Source organism: Lynx rufus, unplaced genomic scaffold, assembly GCF_022079265.1.
Source record: "Lynx rufus isolate CCGP_SWC_20201006 ecotype Redwood Valley unplaced genomic scaffold, mLynRuf1.p SCAF_6, whole genome shotgun sequence".
Lineage (NCBI taxonomy): Eukaryota > Metazoa > Chordata > Mammalia > Carnivora > Felidae > Lynx > Lynx rufus.
The window spans coordinates 2,246,018-2,269,842 of NW_025814878.1; the positions used below are offsets into that span (position 1 = coordinate 2,246,018).

Below are 23,825 nucleotides of genomic sequence, written 5' to 3' on the forward strand. Positions count from 1 at the left end.
CATAGTCTAAATCCGTGACTATTTGGAGACACCCATTGTCATTTGATTATTTTCAGTTTGCCATCAGATGTTTGGCATTAGCCCTATGCTGGCCATAGCATAGCAGACTTAATAGACATATTTACTCATACAGAATGTTGGCCATTGTGATAGCTTCAGTGCCATGTTTGCTTACCACAACTTTTGCTCATTATTTTTATTGGGATCCTAATGGTTATTAGGATGGCATTTATTTTTTTATTTTTTTTAACGTTTTTATTTATTTTTGAGACAGAGAGAGACAGAGCATGAACGGGGGAGGGTCAGAGAGAGAGAGGGAGACACAGAATCTGAAACAGGCTTCAGGCTCTGAGCTGTCAGCACAGAGCCCGATGCGGGGCTTGAACTCATGAACCGTGAGATCAGGACCTGAGCTGAAGTCGGACGCTTAACTGACTGAGCCACCCAGGTGCCCCTAGGATGGCATTTAAAACCCCATCCTAAAACTTTACACAAAAGCATTTACATTTTAATGCCAGATACCATTAAAGTAATTTTGGTAAAGTATCATTATTCATGGCATAAAACACTAATTTTTTTTCTCTAGTTAAGATTATGTTAAGTAATCTATATTTGTGTGTTGCACACAACTCTTGCGGTTATGACATATTTATTGTATCTGTCGCTATTTGATTCACTGACACATTGTAGAGTGTGCAAATACAAAAATTCATTTCAGAAGTTTCTTTTTTTTTAAGATTTTATTTTTTTTAAGTTTATTTATTTTGAGAGAGAGAGTAGGTTAAGGAAAGAGAGAGAGAGAGAGAGAGAGACAACTCCATGCAGGCTCCACACTATCAGTGCAGAGCCTGATGCAGGGATAAAACTCAAAAACTGTGAGATCGTGACCTGAGCTGAAATCAAGAATCAGATGCTTAACTGACTGAGCCACCTAGGTGGCCCTCATGCTAGAAGTTCCAATTGGCATTTTATGTTTTTCAAGGTGTTTAGATAGATGTGTAGACAAACACGCACTCTCAGTTGAACATCTGATGACAAGTGTGCGGAGCCATGAGTCTGATTGTTGGTCCGAGTTGAGGGTGGATCCAATAGGGTGTTTTAGTTGCAGAGAAAAAAGAATCCCGACTCATACTGGCTAACTGATGAGAACATTGGGTGACGAATGAACAGAAGTCTGAAGATACGGTGGATTTCAGGGCTGGTTGATCCAGTGGCTCATGTGGTCTTCAAAGATCCAGGTTGGTTTTTTTTACTGTTTATTTATTTTGAGAGGGAGAGTGTGTGAGTAGGGGAGGGGCAGAGAGCAAGGGAGAGAGAGAAATCCAAGCAGGCTCCACACTGTCAGTGCAAAGCCTGACACGGGGCTCCATCTCACGAACTGTGAGATCACGACCTGAGCCAAGATCAAGAGTCGTGCTTAACTGACTGAGCCATGCACGTGCCCCAAGGGTCTAGATATTTTCTGTCTACTCTGACATCTCAGTATCACCTTCACGTAAAGGCTCATTTTCTGAGTAGCTGTGGTTTGGTCACAGCTCAGTTGAGTGTTCATGCCTGTCTATTCACATCCAGCAGGAGGGAGGTCTGGTGTCCTGTGTTCTCTGACGTGGGCCACAATGGATGGGGAGGGAAGAGAGAAAGGTAGGTGAGATATGAATGCTATTCCTTAGCAATAGGTACAGACCTGATCCAATAGCCAGGCTTTCTCTTCAAAGGGTGAGTTAAGGATTGAGCAGAGATAGTTGAAACCTAATCTCACGGGGCTGGGGTCAGAGCCAGGAATGCAGTCATTGCAAATTGGCGAGCCTGTGTGCTGGGAGAGGAGTTTTGTCTCTAAAGGTGCTGGGCATAGGAAGTTTTATATCTCAGTTTCAGAATCCCGAGGATACCAAGAATAAGTGAGGAAACCGACTTAACGTGGAGCAGATGGGCTATCTCGCCAGAGCCCTTTTGATGTTGTTGCCTTTCTCTGGAGCGGGGTTTGGAGTGGGGCTTCGGGTCCTGATGGGGTTCATGTGGCTTCAGCTGTGGACATTAGGGAGCGGGCCACAGCATGACACCATCCAGGAAATATGTGCTAAATTCCGGCCCAAATATTCTGATTGAATTAAGAGGCAAAGAAGAAATCCAGTGAATAGGAGAGACCGAATCAAATATAACATGCAGCAAGATGTTAAAATGAAACTTTAAAAACCTCAGTTTCAGCAGGGGCTCCCAAAGCCAAAACAAAGCCCAGGTGCCCCATGTTTTGAAACGAGGGGCGCTTTGTGTGTGAGACTTGCAAAGGGAATGGCCCCAGGTGAGTTGTGTGTTAGTGAACCACACGCCTCCAGCCTAGAATGGAATCAAGGTGCAAGAGGTGAGGAAAAGGAGGGTTTTTGTGCAGAGAGCTGTCACAGAGCTGTGGTGTTTTTCCTTCTCTGCTGGGAAGGGTGGGGTGATGCCTTCTATCTCAAGCCAGGTAACAGAGGGGGTGTGTTGGTTTCCTGGGAGGCTGTAACACAATACCACAAAGTGCTTGGCTTAAAGCGATGGATATTCATTGTCTCACAGCTCTGAAGCCTTCAAGTCTGAAATCAAGGTGTTGTTCGGGCCAGGCTCCCTCTGCAGCCTCTAAGGAAGGATCCTTTTCTGTCTCCTCCAGCTTCTGGTGGTGCCTGACAATCCCTGGCACTCCTTGTCTTGTGGCAGCGTTATGCCAGTCTCTGCCTCTGTCGTCACATCTTCTCCCTGTGTGTGTCCGTCTCTTCTTAGAAGGACACCAGTCAGATGGGTTTCAGAGCCCACTCTACTACAGCAGGACCTTGTGTTAACTTGATTACATCTGCAAAGACGCTATTTCCAGGTAGGGTCACATTCCCAGATCTCTGGGGTTAGGTCTCTGACTTCCTAAATGATTTTTTTAAATGTGTATACATTAAGTCTCAATTTTTGTGCTGTACGGTCTTTTGGGCTTTGACAAATGCACAGTGTCATGTAGAATAGTTTCACCATCCTAAAACCCCCCACCTTTTCATCCCCACTCCTCTGCCTGAACCCTTGATAACCACTAATCTCTTATTTATTTATTTATTTATTTATTTATTTATTTATTTATTTATGTATTTTTTTAAAATATTTATTTTGAGAGAGAGAGACACACACACACACAAATTATGAGCATGGGAGGGGCAGAGAGAGGGAGACACAGAATCTGAAGCAGGCTCCAGGCTCTGAGCTGTCAGCATGAAGCCTGAAATGGGGATCAAACCCACAGACTGTGAGATCATGACCTGAGCTGAAGCTGGATGCTTAACTGACTGAGCCCTCCAGGTGCCCCATGGTAACCACTAATCCTTTAAATGTGTCTACATATTTGCCTTTTCCAGAATGTTGTATAAATGGAATCATATGGTATATAGCCTTTCCAGAATGGTTTCTTTCAGTTTTCAATATGCATTTAAATTTCCTTTATGTCTTTCTGTGGCTTGATAGCTCATTTCTTTTCACTGCTGACTAATATTTTATTGTATGGATGTGCCAAAGTTTGTCTATCCATTTGCCTATTGAAGCACACCTTGGTTGCACAAAACTTCTATAATGTTCATTTTTAGGCTCTTATCTGGATACACGTTTTCAAATCAGCTGGGTAAATACCTAGGAGCAAAACTGTTGGATCCATTGGTAAGACTGTTTACCTTGTCAGAAACTGTCAGATTGTCTTCCAAAGTCAATGCACCATTTTGCCCGCCCACCGACGTGAGTGAGAGTTTCTATTGGTCCACATCCTCACTAGCACTTGGTGGTGTCCGTGTGTTGGATTGTGACCATTTCCCCCCCAAATTTTATGTAAATTCTCTTTACTTAACATATAGTGTCATATTGGTTTCAGTAGCAGAATTTGTCACTTACATGTAACAACCAGTGCACAACCCAACAGGTGCCCTCCTTAATCCTCATCATCCATTTAGCCCATGCACTGTCCACTTCCCCTCCTGCAACCCTCAGTTTGTTCTCTGTAGTTAAGAGTCTTTTATATTTTGCTTCCATCTCTTTTTTCCCCTTCCCCTATATTCATCTGTTTTGTTTCTTAAATTCCACATATGAGTGAAATCATATGGTATTTGTCTTTCTCTGATTGACTTATTTCGCTTAACATAATACCTTCCAGCTCCATCCATGTCTTTGCAAATGGCAAGATTTCATTCTTTTTGATGGCTGATTGATTCTGGTATATATACACACCACATCTTCTTTATCCATTCATTCATTGATGGAAATTTGGGCTCTTTCCATAACTTGGCTATTGCGGATAGTGCTGCCATAAATATTGGGGTGCATGTGCCTCTTTGAATCAGTCTTTTTGTATCCTTTGAGTAAATGCCTAGTGGTGCAATGACTGGGTCATATGGTAGTTCCATTTTTAGCTTTTTGAGGAGACCACACTCATTTTCCCAGGGTAGCTGCTCCAGTTTTCATTCCCACCAACATTGTAAGACAGTTTTCCTTTCTCCACATCCTCGCCAACATCTGTTGTTTCTTGTGTTGTTAATTTTAGCCATTCTGACAGGTGTGAGGTGGTATCTCACTGTAGTTTTGATTTGTATTTACCTGATGATGAGTGGTGTTGAGCATCTTTTTGTGTGTCTGTTGGCCATCTGGATGTCTTCTTTGGAAAAATGTTTATTCATGTCTTCTGCCTATTTCTTCACTGGATTATTTGTTTTTTGGGTGTTGAGTTTGGTGAGTTCTTTACAGATTTTGGATGTTAACTCTCTTTCAGATATGTTATTTGCAAATATCTTCTATTCCGTAGGCTGCCTTTTAGTTTTGTTGACTGTTTCCTTTACTGTGTAGAAGCTTTTTCTCTTGATGAAATCCCAATGGTTCAGTTTTGCTTTTGTTTCCTTTGCCTCTGGAGATGTGTCTAGTAAGAAGTTGCTATGGCTGAGGTCAAAGAGGTTGCTGCCTGTGTTCTCCTCTAAGATTGTGATGGTTTCCTGTCTCAAATTTAGGTCTTTCACCCATTTTGAATTTATTTTTGTGTATCGTGTAGGAAAGTGGTCCCGTTTCATTCTTCTGAATGTTGCTGTCCAGTTTTCCCAATACTATTTGTTGAAGAGACTGTCTTTTTTCCATTGGCTATTCTTTCTTGCTTTGTCAAAGATGAGTTGACCATATAGCTGTGGATCTATTTCTGAATTTTCTATTCTGTTCCATTGATCTATGTGTCTGTTTTTGTCCCAGTACTATACTGTCTTGAAGACTACAGCTTTATGATATAACTTGAAGTTTGGAATTGTGATGCCTCCCATTTTGTTTTTCTTCTTCAGCATTGCTTTAGCTACTCGTGATCTTTTGTGATTCCATACAAATTTTAGGATTGTTAATTCTAGCTCTGTGAAAAATCCTGGGGTGTTGTTTTGATAGGGATTGCTTTAAATGTGTAGATTGCTTTGGGTAGTATTGACATTTTAACAAGATTTGTTCTTCCAATCTATGAGCATGGAATGTTTTTCCATTTCTCCGTGTGATCTTCATTTTCTTTCATAAGTATTTTATAGATTTTAGGGCACAGATCTTTTACCTCTTTGGTTGGGTTTACTCCTAGGTATCTTACTGTTTTTTGGTGCAGTTGTTAATGGGATCAATTCCTTGATTTCTCTTTCTGCTGCTTCATTATTGGTGTATAGAAATGCAACAGATATCTTTACATTGATTTGGTATCCTGTGACTTTGCTGAATTCATGTATCAGTTCTAGGAATTTTTGGTGGAGACTTTCAGGTTTCCTATACAGAGTATCATGTCATCTGCAAATAGTGAAAGTTTGACTTCTTCCTTGCTGATTTGGATGCCTTTTATTTCTTGTCGTTGTCTGATTCCTGAGGCTAGGACTTGCAATACTACGTTAAATAACAATGGTGAGAATGGACATCCCTGTCTTGTTCCTGACTGTAGAGTAAAAGCTCTCAGTTTTCCCCCATTGAGGGTATTAGCTGTGGGTCTCTTGTAGATGGCCTTTATGATGTTGAAATATGTTCCCTCTATCCTTACTTTGTGGAGGGTTTTTATCAAGAATGGATGCTGTATTTTGTCAAAGGCTTTTTCTGCATCTATTGAGAGGATTATATGGTTCTTACCCTTTCTTTTATTAATGTGGTGCATCAGAAGGTACCTGGGTGGCTCAGTCATTTAAGTGTCTGACTCTTGATATTGGCTCAGGTTGTGACCTCATAGTCATGAAATCAAGCCCTTGCTTGTGATTCTCTCTCTTTCTCTGCCCCTCCCCTGCCTGAAGGTGTTCTCTCTCTCTCAAAATAAATAAACAAACATTTATTAATATGGTGTATCATATTGATTGACTTGCAAATATTTAATCATTCCTGCAGCCCAGGAATAAATCCCACTTAATTGTGGTGAATAATTCTTTTAATACACTGTTGGCTTTGATTTGCTAGTACCTTGTTGAGAATTTTTGTGTGTGTTTTCATCACGTATATTGGCCTGTGATTCTCCTTTTTAGTGAGGTCTTTGGTTTTGGTATTGAGGTAATACTGGCCTCATGGAATGAATTTAGAAGTCATCCTTCAATTTCTATTTTTTGGAATACTTTGAGAAGAATAGATACTAACTCTTCTTTAATTAATTAATTAATTAGTTAATATGATACCAACTCTTCTTTAAATGTCTGGTAGGGGTGCCTGGGTCAGTTAAGTGTCCGACTTTGGCTCAGATCATGATTTCAGTTTGTGGGTTCGAGCCCCGTGTTGGGCTCTAGCTCAGAGCCTAGAGCCTGTTTCCGATTCTGTGTTCCCTCTCTCTCTGCCCCTCCCCTGCTCATGCTCTGTCTCTCTCTCTCTCAAAAACAAACATTAAAAACCATCTATAAAAAATAGATAAATGTCTGCTAGAATTCCCCTGGGAAGTCGTCTGGCCCTGGACTTTTATTTATTGAGAGACTTTTGATTACCTGATACAATTTCTTTGCCAGATATGGGTCTGTTCAAATTTTCTGTTTCTTCCTGTTTCAGTTTTGGTAGTTTGTATGTGTTGAGGAATTCATCCATATCTTCCAGTTTGCCCAGTTTGTTGGTGTATAATGTTTCATAATATTCTCTTATGATTGTTCGTATTTTTGCGGTGTTATCTAATTTCCAATTTTTTTCTTGTGGCTGACTTCAAGTTTCATAGTATTGTGGTCTGAAAATATGCACCGTATGAGCTCAGTCTTTTTGTACTGGTTGAGGCCTAATTTGTGTCCCAGTATGTGATCTATTCTGGAGAATGTTCTGTGTGCACTCAAAAAGAATGTGTATTCTGCTGCTTTAGGATGAAATGTTCCTTGTTGATTTTCTGCCTAGATGATCTGTCCATTGTTGTAAGTGGGGTGTTAAAGTTCCCTACTATTAATTGTACTATTATTGATGAGTTTATTTATGTTTGTTTCTGATTTATATATTTAGGTGCTTTTAAGTTGAGGTTATAAAAATTTACAATTGTTAGGTCTTCTCGTTGTATAGACCCCTTATGATATAGTGTCTCTCTTCATCTCTTGTTATAGTCTTTGTTTTAAAATTTAGTTTGTCTAATCTAAGTATGGCTACCCTGGCTTTCTTTTGACATCCATTATCATGATAGATAGAGTCCCCTCACTTTCCATTTGCAGGTATCTTTAGGTCTAAAATGAGTCTTTTATTGGTATGATATAGAGGGGTCTTTTTTTTTTTTTTTTAATCCCTTCTGATGCCCTATGTCTTTTTTTAAAAATTTATTTATTTTGACAGAAAGAGGGAGAGACAGACAGACAGACACTAGGGAAGGGGCAGAGGGAGAGAGAGGAAGAGAGAGGGAGAATCCCAAGCAGACTCTGTGCTGTTAGTGTGGAGCCTGATGTGGGGCTTGAACCCACATGCTATGAAATCATGATCTGAGCTGAAATCAAGAGTCTGATGCTCAACTGACTGAGCCACCCATGTGCCCCTGATACTGTATGTCTTTTGATTGGAGCATTTAGTCCATTTACATTCAGAGTGATTATTGAACGATATGAATTTAGTGCCATTGTGTTACCTGTAAAGTTGGTGTTTCTGATGATGTTCCCTGTTCCTTTCTAGTCTTTGTGGGAAAGAAATTTTAATATTTTTTGCAGGGCTGAACTTCTCTAGTTTTTGTTTGTCTGGGAGATTCTTTATCTCTCCTTCTATTCTGAATGATAGCCTTGCTGGATAAAGTATTCTTGGCTGCATACTTTTTCCATTCAGCACATTGAATATATCATGCCATCTCCTTCTGGGCCTGCCAAGTTCTTGTGGAGAGATCTGCAAACCTGCTTTCTCTTCCCTTATAGATTAAGGACATTTTTCCCCTTGCTTGTTTCAGGATTCTTTCCTTGTCTGTGTATTTTGTAAATTTTACTATGATATGTGTTGGTGTTGGCTGGCTTTTGTTGATTTTGTTGGGGGTTATGCCTCTTGGATTTTGATATTTGTTTCCTTCTCTAGATTAGGGAAGTTTTCAGCTATAATTTGCTCAAGTAAATCTTCTGCCCCCTTTGCTCTCTTTTGTTCTTCTGGGACTCCTATGATATGAATGTTTTTATGCTTTATGGAATTGCTGAGTTCCCTAAGTCTACATTTGTGTTGTAATACTTTACCTTCCCTCTTCACTTCAGCTTCATTATTTTCCCTAATTTTATCTTCTATATCACTGATTTATTCCTCGACATTGTCCATCCTTGTTGTCATTATATCCAGTTGGTTTTGCATCTTGGTAATAGCATTTTTTACAAAAATTTCAGCCTGACTAGTTTTTCATTCTTTTGTCTCTGCAGTAAGGGATCCTCTAGTGTCTTCTATGGTTTTTCAAGCCCAGCTAGTATCCTTATGATTGCTGTTTTAAATTCTGGTTCAGGCATATTACTTTTATCTGTTTTGATTAAATCTCTTGCCGTGACCTTTTCTTATTCTTTCTTTTGGGGTAAATTACTCTGTTTTGTCATTTGTCTAGGTCACTGTGTGTGTGTGTGTGTGTGTGTGTGTGTGTGTGTGTGTTAGGAAAGCCTGTTATCCTTTCTCTTCCTGAGAATATGGCTATATTAAGAAGAGGTCCTATACTGTCCAGGGCCTGGAGCTTCAGAAAGTGTTTCAGAGTGTGCAGCCTGCCGTGGTGTCTTGGCTGCTCTTTCCCTTAGGTCAGTCCTCTGCAGAGTTTCTCCTGGCCTGCAGTGGGGAGTGTTTGTATCTTGTCCAGTGTGTGGTGAGTTTTAACTAGGTGTATTTTGGTCTGTTTGTTAAAAGAGTCTAGATCTGGGGTGCCTGGGTGTCTTAGTCGGTTGAGCGTCTGACTTTGGCTCAGGTCATGATCTCACAGCTCGTGAGTTTGAGCCTCATGTCAGGCTCTGTGCTGACACTTCAGCTCCTGGAGCCTGCTTTGGATTCTGTGTCTCCTTCTCTTTCTGCCCCTCCTCCACTCGTGCTCTGTCTCTCTCTCCTTCAAAAATAAATAAACATTAAAAAAATAAAAAACAAAGAGGCTAGATCCCATTCCCCCTAGAGTTAAAGCTTTGCACCACTCTGTGATCAGTAGACTTGGTGCCTGTGAGGCGTTTGTGTTGGTCTTCTGAGGGAGGGCCTGCTGTGCTGATTCTCAGGCTGAGTTTCCCTAGTAAAGATGCACCTGCAGAGTGTAGAGGGGTGGGGCTTGGTGTAAGCAGCTCAAACCTCCACTGGGGGTGCTATGCTGCTCACTGAGGTCTGTGAGCACTGATGGGCAGGGATTGCGAGCAGAAATGGCGTGGCCCTACTCTCTTGTCTCCTAAGCAGGGAGTTCACACTGGCTACTGTTTAGGAAACCCTCACAGAAGAGTGAACGATCTCCCCTCTTGTGTCCCCAGCTTCTGTCAGATCCCTGCCATCACTCTGTCTGTGTCCGAGCTGTATGCCTCCGAGGCAGCGTAGTACTCCTGTGTTTTATCCCAGATGTGTGGCCGCGTTTCAAAACTCCAAATTTTAGGGACCTGGCATGGCGAGGACCCACACTGATCCTCTGGGGGAAGGTCTCCCCACGCTGTGGCTGGTGCCAGTTAGTCCCAGAAAAACCATCACACAGTCCCCCGGGAGTTTATGGTAAAGTGAGGCCAAAGGTCAGCACCAAGGTTTTCTGCCCTCAGCGGGTGTCTCTATTCCTAAGCTAATGAACGGGGCAGCACGTTCACCAGCTCTTTTGTTCCCAGAGAGGCCATGCCACCTCTCCCAAATGCACTCCAAGAAGGGGGAACTGCTCTCCTAGTGCGACCCAGAGGATCCTCAAACCACTCTGTCTGCTCCTGGGCCCCTGTCCTCCTTTTCCACGGGATCACTGGTGTGGCCACCAGGCGCCACATGGTGGTGGTGCATACTTCTAAAACTTCAGACTTTGGGCTCCACTGCCTGTAAAACTTTGTGGTAATCAGTTGCTCTCATTTTCCCAGTCAATGGTTTTGGGAGAAGTGTTTCTCTTGTGCAATCCCCTGCGTGCTGCTTTCTCTCTGTTCTCTCTCTCTGTCTCCCTTTTGTCTCCAAGATCAAAGGTCCCTCCCCTCTGCAGCATCCATGATTCTTTTCTTCCAGAATTATGTCTCCACAGCTCCTGTCTTCTACAATGTGGCTTCTTTTCTCCCTCTAGTTCTGCAGTTTGTCCTTTCAGCATTCAGATTGATTTCTTGGGGGTTGGGAATGATTTGATATTTATCTAGCTGTGTTTGAGGGATGATGCAAGGGTAGGGTCCTCCCACTGCTCCACCATTTTAACTCTGGATTTTGATCATTTTAATTAGTGTGTGGTGGCATCTCATTATTGTACTGTTTTAATACCAGTGATCTTGAGCATCTTTTCATATCCCATCATTGCATCAGGAATGGAAAACATCAGTGCAGACAGAAGGAATTACCTCTGACCTGAATATGTCAATTTTTCTTTTACTAGAATATGCTCATCTGCAGTGTTCCATCTGTATATTTACTTCAGTGAAGTGTCTGTTCAGATCTTTTGTGTGTTTTTCAGTTGGATTTTTTTTTCTTACTGTGAGTTTTAAAAGTTATTTGTAGGGGCGGCTGGATGGCTCAGTCATATGAGTGTTTGACTCTTTTTTTTTTTTTTTTAAATTTTTTTTTTCAACGTTTATTTATTTTTGGGACAGAGAGAGACAGAGCATGAACGGGGGAGGGGCAGAGAGAGAGGGAGACACAGAATCGGAAACAGGCTCCAGGCTCTGAGCCATCAGCCCAGGGCCTGACGCGGGGCTCGAACTCCCGGACCGCGAGATCGTGACCTGGCTGAAGTCGGAAGCTTAACCGACTGCGCCACCCAGGCGCCCCAAGTGTTTGACTCTTGATTGTGGCTCAGGTCATGATCTCACAGTTTGTGGGATCGAGCCCCGTGTGAGGTTGTGGTCTGACAGCATGGAGCCTGGTTGGGATTCTCTCTCTCCCTCTCTCTCTCTCCTCTTCCCCCACTTGCACTCTCTCAAAATAAATAAATAATCTAAAAAAAATTTTTTTTAAAAAGTTCTTTATACATGTTTGGTTCAACTTCTTTATCAGATATGTGTTTTGCAAATATTTTCTCCCAGCCTGTGGCTTGTCTTCTCACTCTTTTAACATTGTCTTTCCTAGAGCAGACATTTTCAAATTTTAATGAGTCTGACTTATTAATTTTTATTTTATGGATGGTGCTTTTGGTATTATACCCAAAGAGTCATTGCCAAATCAAAGGTCACATACATTCCATTCTATATTTTCTTCTAGAAGTTTTGTAGTTTTGCATTTTACCTTTAGGTCTAGGGTCTATTCTGAGTTAATTTTTGTGAAGAATTTAAATTTAATCATTTGTTTCATATATCCATTTTGTACCACAGTGTGACCAATTTGGGTTAATCTGTGATCTTTTCGTCCATTACTCAGATCACTCAAGACTTTATTGCGTGCATGTGTTTTGTTGTTACCAGTGTTCACTCTCAAGTGGTTGCCTTTTCCTTCTCGACTGACTTCGAACTATGTTCTTTCTCACTATCTTAGCTGGGGTGGATGTTCTTTCAGCATGGTTGCACTTCTTATATTAAAATCAATTCCCTTAGTCAATATCTCATTTGTTGGAATCCTATAGTGATAACTCCAGAATTGGAGAATTGTTGCGCAGGGTTTATATGCTTTGAACTTGACATACCCAGGTAAAATAGAAATGAACACACTCAGGTCAGAGGTAAGTTATTCTGTCTGCATTGATATTTTTCTCTCCTGATCCAGTGTTCTGTCCAGCTCCCTTCTTAACCTGGGAATCTGCATCCACCTGGCCCCTGTCTGTTGGCTGACTCCCATCACAGATTCTTGGAAGTCCTGTGTCCAATGAGGAAAATGCAGAAAACTGTAAGTCAGAAGTTCATGAGCTCACTATCTAGTTATTCTTGCTGCTGGTTCTGTTCCAGTCTTGAGGTTGGATTGTCCTGCATGGTTGCTGCTTAGATACTAGATGTTTTAGATTTAACTTAGACCCTTGGCTAGAGTAGTCATGTCTTACCTTTAAAATTCTTGGTGGGTTCATCTTTCACTTTCAAACCTGCATATGCCTTTGTGACTTCCAGAAGTAATTAAAATTAGATAGTGTGCTTATGCCTAGAACCTCAGCCTTCATCCTTCCCATGAGTCTGTGTGGATTCTGGTTCTAGTTCTCCTGATCAGCCCATCCTGCTCCACCTGAACTTGATGGGCCATCTCTTTCCCTCCTTCTCTCTCTGTCTCTCCCCCCACCTCTCCCCACCCACTGCTAGACCCTCCTTAACTCCTGCAGTCTCCCATGTGGGCACAGCCTGAAGTATCCTTTCTCTCTGGGAGCCACACACATATTTTCTATATCCATACAAGAGCACACACTGACTTGACACTCCCTCTCTCAGCCTCTTCTCTGCCTTCCTCGCTCACCCTGCTCTCCATGCCCTCTGCTTGCCCTCTAGCAACTGAACTCTGGCACAGTTTCCCAAGCCTGTCGATAATGCTCCATCTGTCCTCCTGGTCTTTGCACAAATGTCCCTCTGACTCTCCAGACCAGGTCATGTTTGCTCCCGAAGGACTGGCCAAACATCAGCTCTTTCTGGGAGTCACTGTGCTCCTCACCCTTCACGTCCTGCACTTCAGGGTTGCTTCTTGTTCATCCAACTCACAGAGCCCTCTCCTTATGTTAATTGATTGATTAACTGAACCAATATATAAAGAAGCGAATACATTTGCTGCTGGATCAATTTGCCAGCTTAGAGACAAAGGAGGTTTTTGCTTTACCAAATGTTCAAATATTATGAAATTCCCTTGTGGGCTGAATCTCTCTCCTACACACAGGAAGCAGCACATGGAAAGAAAAGGAAACCGGGTGAAGAGTGGAGGTTAGCGAGGGTACCGAGAACGTGGGCAGAGGGCAGGAGGTGAGGGTCGGTGCCCTGTCCAGGGCAGCCTGGAGGGGAGTGAGCTTGGGACTGGTGTGAGAAACAGGTCATTTCAGTGTTGTTGACGAGCTGGTTCTACCCTCCTTGGGCAGGTAGATTCCTCTGGTGACAGAGGATAGACTCTACTGCAGTCACAGCTAATATATACATTTTTAGTGGGGGTGGGGGTGGGGGGTGACAGGGAGAGGATATCACAAATGCTTGTTCTTGGGAGGCAAAAAGGCCTTAGATATTGCAATGGTCTATGGCCCTCCAAACGGCCTCAGTCCACGAAGAGATGTATAGTATATCTGTGGTATTAAAACTTTATGCAAGGGGGCGATTAGGAACAAAATGCCTAAAATGGCTTCTGGGGAGAAGGATGGTGATGATAAGAAGGTTGGGAAAAACTGGGCTGACAGATGGCCTTAAAGCCAAGGAAGGGGTTCTGGCCAGACATACCTTGGAAAATGGTGAAGTTCCTGCATGTCCCAAAGGTGCCCAGTCGAGGGGTGAGCGGGGCTGAGGTCAGCTACTGTGTGGTGCAGCGCTGAGCCTTGTCCGCCCACAGGGGGCTCTTACATTTGTACATGGCAGCCTGTGTGCTCCTGGAGGCCCTCGATCTGGCAGTCCTGCCTGCTCATGCGCGAGCCTGACATGACAGTGTTGGAAGGTTCAGACTAAAATAAGAGGTGAAGTTATGGGTAGGTCACCTGGGCAGAGATTTGATCGTAGAGAGCACTGCACCATCACTAGGGTGAAGCGGGAATGCAGGTCATTTTAAGGACAGGTGTGTCCTTCTAGAACAAGACATGTTGGTTCTGCTCCCCGAGTGGAAAGTGCCCTGGAGCAAGGTGGTGTGGGAGTGGAGCACGAAGCCCAGAAACACCGGCCATCCCCGTACTTTTGCGACGTGGGGGTGCTCCAGAGGCTCTAGAGGTTACCAGCTGAAAGTCAAGGCTAGCAGAAATGCTGATGCACTTGTTCTGTTACCAGGAACCGGTTATACTATCCTAAGTCAGAACCCTTTTGTTTGCCTTTTGGAATCCTCTAATCCTGAAAGTCCCAAAGGAAAACCAGAGAGAGAAAAAGAACTGCAGAAAAGTGGGAAAATTGCCAATTTATTTTTCCCCCAAAACGTTGACTCTGGGTTGGCCTGTGGCAATGCATTAGTAACGAGTCTGTTTATATATATACACTTTCACTGATACAAAATCAATACATAAGTGTGAAACAAACATTTAAAGGCAATCTGTTTGGCAGTGCTGAGTGCCCGGGGATGGTTGTGATCTTGTGTCCTACATCACAGGATGGTGAAGGCGTCGGCATCTGGGGGGGCTGTCTGGGGGGGTTGGGGGCCGTGACAGGGCACAGGTGAGGTCAGGGCTGTGGGCTCTGCTTCATCCCACACCCACATCAAGCCACACCAAGGGCTATCCGGTGACATGTGTGGGTACACTGGCCCGGGCCCACCTCACTGACTAGGAAACATCTCCAACTCTCGGCTGTCGTGAGGGTGGGTCGTTCTCATTTTCACATGAGACCGGCATGCTCCGTGCCACAGACTGATGGAGCTTCTTTGCTGTTTTCTACAAATGGAAAAGTTGGATTGTTTCTTTTCTTGGGGGAAAGCTGTTTAGTTCTGTGGGTGAGGAGGAAGGCCGTCTCCCCTAGTTTCACCCGACCAGGTGTGCTGCCAGGCCTGTCGTTAACATCTTGAGCTTAGTCTCACTACCATCTGACAGGGCCGAGCAGCATGGTGGCCACAGTGACAAACACGGAGAGGGCAGGCCTAGACACGCGGGCCAGAGCGTGGCAGGAAGAGAGGCACGCATGGCGTCCAGGTTCCAAAGAGGCAACGGGGATGAGCAAGTAGCAGCTTTGGGAACAATGACAGAGTGGGTTTGCATTTCATCCTCTCCTGTGTGACCCCATCCTGGCCCTGTCTCTTTCCTTAGCGCAGTGACGTAACCAGTCGCCCATAGTTTGGAGCCTGGGAAGAAAGTCTAGATCTCCCAGGGAATGCAGATGGTGCAAACTCACTGGACTGTCATCACTCCCCGCTCCCCAATACGATTTCTGGGTCCTAAGATAAAACCATTTTCAATTTTATTAGACAGTGAGTGCCAGCTTGCTCTCCAAAGCAATTGTCTCCTACTCTGGATACATTCATCTTAATTTTTTGCTAGTTTTATGGGTAAAAAGTGCTGTCTCTAACTTGATTTGAACTCTTCTGATCACCAGTGGGATTGAGCACTTTTTTTTTCTTTCTCCCAATTAATTTATTGGCTGTTTGGATTCCTTTCTCTGAGAACTGCATGGACCTTGCCTTTGCGTGTTTTGGGGGGTGTGGTTTTCTTAGATTTGTAAGTTTTTAAAAAGTATCGTATTTGGAAATTAATCCTTAGTTCGTTCTATGTAGGGCAAAGACTTTTTCCAGTCTGTGACTTCTCTCTTAATTCTGTTTGTGGCATCTCCTGAAAAACTGAAGTTTTAATTTGACAGAGTCAGACATTCTCCTTTCTCATTCATGCTTTCTGTGTCACGTTTAGGAGAACCTTACTACCGTGAAGTCATAAATATATTCTTACACTTTTTCCTAATAATTTTAAGACATTTTGCTTCTTTCCACATTTGGGTCTTTGATCAATCTGATGTTGATTTTGGAGGTATGCATCACATTTAACTTTTTTTTTAATTGAAGTATAATTAACATACAGTGTGATATCAGTGTCAGGTATATAGTACAGTGATTCCAACAATTCTGTACATGACTCAGTTCTTATCACAGTAAGTGTGCTAATTTAACTTTTTAATATTGATAGTCAACTGCTCTAATACTCTTTACTGGGTGGTTCATCAGTTCTCCACTGGTTGATATTGCTATCCTGTCATCCACCAAGTTTCCAGATATAAACAGATCAATTTCTGGGCTCTCTTTCTGATTCATTGAACCTTGTATCAATTCTTGCACCAACCATAAACTTCTTAGAACAGTTCTATTGAGGTATAATTAACATACAAGACACTGCACGTATTTAGTTTTTCATTTCATAGTTCTCTCTATTTATAGGTTCTAGCTTCTTTTTTTTTGCATTGATTTAGTGTTTCTTTATTTCCTTGTTTATTTTTGTTTGAGTATAGTGAACACACAGCGTTACGTTTCAGGTGCATGGCATAGTGGTTCAACAAGTTTATACGTGATGCTGTGCTCACCATCTGTCACTTTACATTGCTATTACGATGCCATTGGCTATATCACCCATGCTGTGTCTTTTATTCCTGTGACTTTTTCATTCCATAACTGGAAGCCTGTATCTTCCACTCCCCTTCACCCACTGTGCCCATCCCCCACCCTCTCTCCTTTGGCAACCATCAGTTTGTTCTCTGTAGCTATAGGTTCTAGCTTCTCGACCTGAAATTTATTTCATTAATTTTTGCATTTTTAAAAAATTTGCTTCCTGTTTTAGCTGCATCCAATAAATGTTGATATGTAGTTCTTCTGTCGCTTGTTCTAAGTATTTTGGAACTTTCATGTGAGTTTTTCCTTAACCTTAACCCATGAATTTTTACAGAAATCTGCCTTTTAATTTCCAAGAATATTTTTAATTTTTTCAATTAAAAAATGTACTATTTCCAATTGTATTGCACTGTGATCACAGATCCTGGTTTTCATGATACGAATATTTTGGAGCGTGTTGAGAATTTCTTTGTTTTCATAAAAGATTGTATATTATCTGTTTACTGGGATGAAGATCAAGCTGCTTGATTGCATTGCTTTAATCACTTGTGCTCTTATTATACTTGATGTAACAATTTCTGATGGCTATGTGTTAAAAAAAACCCTCATTATAATGGTGGATTTGTCAATTCCTCCTTTTTTTTAAAGTTTATTTTGAGAGAGAGAGTGCACACCAGTGGGGGAGGGGTAGAGAGTCAGAGAGAGAGAGAATCCCAAGCAGGCTCATGAGCGGGCTTGAACTCACGAACCATGAGATCATGATCTGAGCCGAAACCAAGAGTTGGATGCTTAACTAACTGAACCACCCGGGCACCCCTGTCAATTTCTCCTTTTAATTCTGATAATTTTGGTTTTTTTTTTTTTAACACATGGCCATCAGAAACTGTTACATTAAGTATAATAAGAGCACAAAAGCACAAACATATATTTGAAGGGAATTTTGTTAGGTAAAGCAAATTAATGATTTTTACATCTTATTGGTTGCTTATCCCTTTTATTATTAAGTAATCTCTGCCTTTCTCTTCATTCATATTTTTTTCTTTAATTTTATTTGACCAAATTAATATTGCTAAACTGGCAATATTCATCTTTTCAATGCCAAACTTTCAAGTGAAAGACTAGATAGTCAAAACATAAAGAAATAAATCTGAGAGTTTGTCTTTGAAATGGTGAGTCGAATACATTTATATTTATTATAGTTACTCTATATTTGGACTTCTTTCTATCATTTCATTTTATATCCACCATGTTTTTCTTTGGTTCTCGTTTTTTCTTTACCACATTCTGTTGAAGTAGAGATGTTTTTTCTTTTTTTCCTTTCTTCTCTCTCTCTCTCTCTTTTAACATTTTCTGTCTTGTTCCTTTACTGATTTGGAAATTATTTATTTGGTTTCTATTTACATATATATATTTTTTTCTAATTTTAATATTTCTAACAATATCTAAAGCTAATAAATGTCTCTTTCCTACTCTTGAAAAGACAGTGACCTTAGAATGCTTTGAATTCTCTTTAAATTCACTTTAAATTCTCCTGTTTTAGAATAGAGATAGATAGGAATTTGATGGTAATTAAACATGAACAAAAACAAGGTGAAATTTTACTCTTATGTGTGAGAGCCGAGGAAGAAATGTTATGGGCTTAGCACTATTAACTGTGTGACAGAGAGTGAGTTACTTAATCCTGTGATTCCATTTCTTCATCTGTAAATAGTTTTAATACCTACTTGTTAGGGTGTTGGGGATTTGATGAGTTGGTGAATGTAATATACTTAGAACAGTGCCTGGAATATAGTAAGTGCTGTTTACGAGTTTGCTAATTGTTACCAGACGTTACCTGGATGTCAAGTGGTAAGAATACCTGAAATAAAAATCTATTGAGGATCCAAATGATATGGCCAATAGCAATATTTTAATATGTAAAAGAGGAATGAAAAATGTATCACCTATCTTGACAAGTAGAAGAAAACATCTGAAAGCAATCAAAGGAGAGTTAATAAAGAACAATTAAGTGTATTAACTGTGAACAATAGTCCAATCAAATGTGCCCTTAGGAAAACTGGCTTTGGGCAGGAGGTTCCTGGAGAGAAAAGGAGGGATGGTGAGTAAGAAGGGCAGTGGTGAATAGAAGAGGCTCCATGGGTAAATCAGTGTGTTCTTATGGAACATGAGTCAACAATATGATCTAAATAGTGTAAAAGGCAAAACCACATTTGGGTGTGGTAACAAACCCAGGCTGAATAGTGGGGCATACTTCATTATTCCATTTCATTTCCTTTGGCTCTTGCAGGGCCCTCGGCAGACTTTTTTTTTTTTTTTTTTTAACGTTTCTGAAAATCACATGTTGCAGAATGTGGAGAGGAGGGCAGGGATCCTGATCTGGAGTTTGGAGAGCAAGAGGGATAGGGAAAGCTTATGATAAGCAGCAGCTTGATGCTGACAGTGCCTTGTGGCTTGTGCTTGGAAGAGAGAGGCTTCGATCATTCTGGTTAGTCAAGAAGAGTGGGGTCAGAAATCGCAGTGTGATGCTGCCAGCGGGGGCAACAGACACTGAACGAGGGAGTAACCTAACCACAGAACGGATCCGTCAGTGGGACAGGCGACCACCAGGGTCTAGGAATGATGCCAGGAACATGATGGGCTCAGACAACTGCCTTTCAGGCTGACTTTGGCGTAAACACGAGCTCCAAGCTGCCCTGAGAAAACACGGTGGTCAGCTAAGCCTGGCGAGGTGCCTGTCCTCTGGAATTCTCCGGGTACAGACTCGGCCAGTCCCCGCACCCAGGACTGCGCGAGGAGCACAAAACCTTGTCTGTGATTAAAACCACACTCAGGAGTGGGTCATTCAGGCACCCCGGGGCTGCCTTATGCTGACTGATGGTGATAATTCCATTTCCCATGATTTCTCGAGTGTGCTTTTCATCTGTATTCATTCTATTTCATGAGAAAGCCATAAAGGGGTCTTTCCACTACCATTGACACACGTGATCTTCACCAACTGGGAGGAAACAGGGAAAGGTAGTGCGGGGCCAGAAAAGAAATTGATGTTGATCTGTGAAAGGGGCTTGTCACACTGGCCAGTGTCTGTCCTGCAGTCAGATGGAATGCCACTTCTCTGAGTTGCCTTCCCGGACCTCTCTCACTGGAGTAGACTCTTCCCCCACCCACCCTTCAGGTGACACCTTTGTCGGGTAGACCCGCAGTGATCTATATGCTTACTTATTCATTGTCTGCCTCCCTCATTTCATGTAAGATCCTCTGAGCTGGGTGCTGGTCCTGTGTTTTTAACAGCGATGTCACCCAATACTTAGAAGTGTGTCTTTCATGTAATAATGATAATTATTATTTTTGGACCAACAAGAGGCAGCACTGTAAGGTAGGATTGTTTTGAATGGCTAGCCACTTGGATCCTTTTAGGATACATGTCTCTCTGAATCTCTGTGAAGTAAGGGTACAGGGAGGAAAGGTCAAGGGTAAAGATAGGATTATTACTTAGGACTTTCTAGTTTTGGCAGGTTCATCAAAATGCCTAGAAAAGCCTGGATTTTTGCTTTGAGTGGCCGAAGATGTACCTACAAGAGCAGGAACATCTGATGGGATAAAAAGTTGATTGGAGCAAAAAGCTGAAGTTAGAGACACAAATGTTCTCTCTCACCTTCTTTCATAGGTGATCAGATGCCAGTTTGCCTGGGACAGTCCTGGCTTACACCTGTCCTGGCATAATTCTGATAGTGCTCCTTTACAACCTCAGAGGTTTCCTGATTTGGGTGATAAGTCATATGGCCATGTTGTCTGTAAGATTCAGTCCACCCCTTCCAACACCCAGTCAGCCTGGGGCCACAGTGTATGTTGAGCTGAAGATGGTATGTGCTAGAAGGGATAGGAACTTGTGATTTTGGAGTTCATAAATTATGGAGGAGAATCACACATATTTCTTGACACTCATAATATGATTCTCTTAAGATTCTGCCAGTCAAATGCTCTTTGTGCTTTTAAGTTTTCATGACTTCAGAACATTTGGGGCCATAGCTACAGGGGTGATAGGTCTTGGTGTCGTTATAGTCAGGCAACGCATGCTACATGATCTTAAGACAGCATGGCTGGGTCACAATGTCTTCCCAGGATAAAACTTCCTCAATTTTGGGGGCACCTGGGTGGCTCAGTCAGCTAAGTGTCTGATTCTTGATTTTGGCTCAGGTCACGATCATACCGTTCATGGGTTTGAGCCCCCTGCTTGGGATTCTCTCTCCCTCTCTCTCTCTCAATAAGTAAATAAACTTAAAAAAACCCCCACAAAAAACCCCAATAAAAACATACATAAAACTTAATTTATTTATAGCTCTGAACTCTTTAGAACGCAGGAAAGCCTGCTCTTAAGGAGCCCTTCGGGGAACAGGGAGATAGGTCCTCATAATTGTGCCTCCCTTTAATCTTTTTTTTTTTTTTTTTTAATTTTTTTTTCAACGTTTATTTATTTTTGGGACAGAGAGAGACAGAGCATGAACGGGGGAGGGGCAGAGAGAGAGGGAGACACAGAATCGGAAACAGGCTCCAGGCTCTGAGCCATCAGCCCAGAGCCCGACGCGGGGCTCGAACTCACGGACCGCGAGATCGTGACCTGGCTGAAGTCGGACGCTTAACCGACTGCGCCACCCAGGCGCCCCTGCCTCCCTTTAATCTTAATCCAAGCTTCTAAACACCTATCCCTTTCATCTTGAAGAGGAGTCTTTTCCCAGGAGGCTTTTGATCCTTCAAGCAAAGAGACACCTGAAAGAATGCTCAGCCCATGCCCAGATATGTCAGAATACCCGGGTCCACAGATGGGACACCAATAAAGTCTGCTAACACAAGCAGCTGTCTGACATATTCGGCCACTTTTAAGTGGTTGATCATTAATGTATGCACTTAAAGGTTGGGGAAGGTCACTGAGTGGTTCCAACAGAAGAACGTATCACCCCATTACACCAAAGTGGTAAGAAGATTAATTTCCCAAACCAGAGTGGGTGATGCGGCCAAGAGGAGAGGGCCACATGCTTGCTAGATCTGAATGCCCTGATTACTTCTTCTGGGATATTATGTTAAAAGCGCGGGTTTAGTCAGTGAAAATCAGAGACACAGATCATCTGAAGTAACGCATCAGTGATGCAGGCACAGGGGCCGGATGAAATGCTGCCCTAATGCACTTTGTCCGTTGCAATTTGTCTGTGAATTGCATTAAGAGAAATGACACTGAATATAACACATGATGCCATTTCATGTGTGGTGTATTGCAATGTAATATCAATAAGTTACTTGCCATGTTAATTTGCCTGTGTATCCAGACCTTAGGGCGACCTGACAGCTCAAGATAGCAGATGCTCTGATTTTTCCACTTTCCATGGTCTTTATCACCATTTTTTAAAGTGTTTGCATAGTAATCTATTGGGTTGGTATCCCATAATTTAAATATTCTTCTACTTTTGTGTGTTTAGATTGTTTTGGGTTTTTTTCTATCGCAAATACTATAGAAGCTGGAAGTATGCATGCATGTTTTCCCATGTTTTAGATTAGTTACTTAAGATGAGTATTTGCAAAGAGGGGAAAGTTTAAAGACAGCAGGAAGCAGAGGGTCTGAGGAGCAGTGACTTGGCTAAGACGTCTCTTTGTCCGTACAGCATTTCTCATGCCCTTATGTCATCTGTCTACACAGGTTGGTGAAGAACTTGACAATCTGATGATTGATTACTTTGTGGACCTTGAATGGAAACACTGCACCCCTATTATATCAGGGGGAGGAAGTGAAGTGAGGAAAAACCTCTTGTCTAGATACAATATTGCTTTTTGTACAACAGAGTATGAAATACATGTATTTTTGAAACTTTAAAAAAATGTTTATTTATTTATTTATTTATTTTTATTTATTTTTTTTTATATATGAAATTTATTGTCAAATTGGTTTCCATACAACACCCAGTGCTCATCCCAAAAGGTGCCCTCTTCAATACCCATCACCCACCCTCCCCTCCCTCCCACCCCCCATCAACCCTCAGTTTGTTCTCAGTTTTTAACAGTCTCTTATGCTTTGGCTGTCTCCTACTCTAACCTCTTTTTTTTTTGTTCCTTCCCCTCCCCCATGGGTTTCTGTTAAGTTTCTCAGGATCCACATAAGAGTGAAACCATATGGTATCTGTCTTTCTCTGTATGGCTTATTTCACTTAGCATCACACTCTCCAGTTCCATCCACGTTGCTACACAAGGCCCTATTTCATTTTTTCTCATTGCCACGTAGTATTCCATTGTGTATATAAACCACAATTTCTTTATCCATTCATCAGTTGATGGACATTTAGACTCTTTCCATAATTTGGCTGTTGTTGAGAGTGCTTTTTGAGAGAGAGAGAGAGAGAGCGAGTGAGCAAGCACGAGCCAGGGAGGGGCATAGAGAGACGGGGACAGAGGATCCGTGCTGACAGCAGCAAGCCTGATGTGGGGCTTGAACTCATGAAGCAGGAGATTGTGACCTGAGCTGAAGTCGGATGCTTAACAAACTGGGCCATCCAGGCGCCCTGAAATATTTGCATTTCTATGTTACTTGTCTTGTTTCAAGCTTGTTGTATTTTTTTCTTTCCTTTGCATTCTCTCAAAGCAGGTTGATGGCCCATGGGAGAAATTATTTCCTTGGGCAAACAGATAGAAGACACTTGTACAAAAGGCAAAGAACACATCTTTCAGATGCCCTCCCTTGTTCTGTTGAATGGCTTCAAAGAAGAGTTTACTGGGGAGACATGGGTGGCTCAGTCGGTTAAAATCTGACTTCAGTCCAAGTCATGATCTCATGGTTCATGGGTTCGGGCCCTGCATTGGGCTCTGTGCTGACAGCTCAGAACCTGGAGCCTGTTTAAGATTCTGTGTCCTGTCTCTCTCTGCCCCTCCCCTGCTCGCACTCTGTGTCTCTCAAAAGTAAATAAAAGTAAAAAAAGAGAAGAGTTTACTGTTTTTATTTTCTTTATTAGGAATTAAAGTAGGAGACTTTTGATGAGGTCTTGTTTTAAAGAAGCTATTTTCTTTGAGAAAAAAAGTGCTTCCCCTTTTGATGCTTGAGATTGATGTGATGAAATTTAGGAAAAACTTATATGACAGTTGCTTGTGTTTCTTCTGGGTGATTTGTTTAGAGTTATGTG

General features: G+C 42.1%; 1 long non-coding RNA gene across 3 annotated transcripts; it reads left to right on the top strand.

The window, feature by feature from the left end:
• Window positions 1-864: 864 nt before the first annotated feature.
• Window positions 865-22,533, top strand: LOC124528279 (uncharacterized). 3 transcript variants are annotated; one of them, XR_006966139.1, is made up of 4 exons: window positions 865-1,238; window positions 2,554-2,845; window positions 12,262-12,381; window positions 22,355-22,533. It is a non-coding gene; the product is annotated as an uncharacterized LOC124528279 (long non-coding RNA). The 3 variants fall into 3 exon arrangements; XR_006966140.1 differs by lacking the exon at window positions 2,554-2,845; XR_006966138.1 differs by lacking the exon at window positions 865-1,238 and having other exon boundaries at window positions 1,382-2,845.
• The last annotated feature ends 1,292 nt before the right edge of the window (window positions 22,534-23,825 follow it).